The sequence below is a fragment of the Pygocentrus nattereri genome, chromosome 9, assembly GCF_015220715.1.
Source record: "Pygocentrus nattereri isolate fPygNat1 chromosome 9, fPygNat1.pri, whole genome shotgun sequence".
NCBI classification, from domain to species: domain Eukaryota; kingdom Metazoa; phylum Chordata; class Actinopteri; order Characiformes; family Serrasalmidae; genus Pygocentrus; species Pygocentrus nattereri.
In genome coordinates, this window is record NC_051219.1 from 40,072,914 (window position 1) to 40,074,570 (window position 1,657).

Genomic DNA, 1,657 nt, shown 5'->3' on the forward strand with positions numbered 1-1,657 from the left:
CGCCAGACATTCACGCTGTTCAGAGCGAGAGTTTGGCCTGAAGGCTTGAGAGAGCCTGGAGAGGAAGATGGAGAGACGGATGGAGGGATGGAGGGAGGCACTGGGTTTATCCATGCTTGATCCGGAGCACTCCGACTGTCTCCTCTGCAGTGAATTGGGCTAAAGACTCTTAAAGCCTCCTCATCCCATTGTGATAATCAGCTTACGGCTGATTCGGCTGTTCAATAGCTCTATCAGACGAAAGAGCTCCACTTCAAGAGCTAACACTTAGAACCCTGTCAATCATGAGGGCTTTGATGCTGGTGCTGCTCAGTTTTGAAGATGTTCAGTTGGCTTTGCCCACCATGAATCCCACCATTGTTCTGTGTGGGGAAAGTACAGCATGGTGAGATGGATCATCATCCATTCTCAGTTAGAAGAAGATTGAGTATGTATAGGAAGAATTCAACCTGCAGGTCAGCGACCACCAAATGGTGGTTGGTTAGTGTAGTGGGTAACATCTCTGCTTCTACGCTGTAGACTGGGGTTCAATCCCCTACAAGGGCAAGCACCCTACACTATACCAATAAGGGTCCTTGGGCAAGACTCCTAACTTCACCTACCTGTGTAAAATGATCAAACTGTAAGTCACTCTGGATAAGAGCATCTGCCAAATGCTGTAAATGTAGACCACCTGTCATTTATTTAACTTGCTGTCGAAACAATCATCAAGTACAAGTTATACATTTTTTCAATGTTGGGAAAAAGCAAACAAACCAAAAAAAAAGGAAATGATATATTTAACAGAAAGTTACTTACATTGCAGGGGACAGTAGAATCGTGTTTATATAGAACCATGAACACTCAAAGAACCATTTGCATGCTTAAATGATTCTTTGCATGGTGAAATGGTTCTTCAGATCAATGGAAAAGAACCAAAAAGGGTTCTTCTACTGTTCCAAGCTTGACAATCAGAGACCACCCATTCAAAACAACCTTCAAGTACAAGTTATAATTGTTTTCAAGTCAGGAAAAACAAACAGATACAATATATTTGATAGAAAATGACACAGAATCACTGACATTGAGGATGGTGGAGTGATGTTTATCTACACTCTTAAAAAATGTGGTTCTTCAAGAATTCTTCAGTAACGACCATTTGTGGTTCTTCAGATTGATGGAGAAGAACCAAAAAATGGTTCTTCAATTGTTACAAGCTTGACCTATCAGAGACCAGTCATTCATTTAATTTCCAGTCAGAAGAACCATCAAGTACAAGTCATATTTTTTTCAATGTGAGGAGAAAACAAGAAAAAACAAAAACAGAAACAATATATTTAACAGAAAATTACCCAGAAGCCTCAACAACAAAATATAATCTTAAATGTTTCCGTGTTTAGTGTGTTCACTCTTTGCCTTTATTACAGCTTCCATTCTATTAGTTAGGCTTGCTTTCAGTTTTGCAAAGAAATCTGTAGGAATACTTTTCCACACCTCCAAAGTTCAGTCTCACAAGTTGGTTGCATGAAGCACCAAGCAAGAGTGGAGCTTGATTTTCTCTTATCTCTCAAACATGTAAATTTTCAGTACTGTTTTGGTGGCCTGTGACCTGCATGGTTGTTAGAAATGTAATCTTTTAATAACGTAATGACTTTCTCCTTCCCCATGCAAATGAATT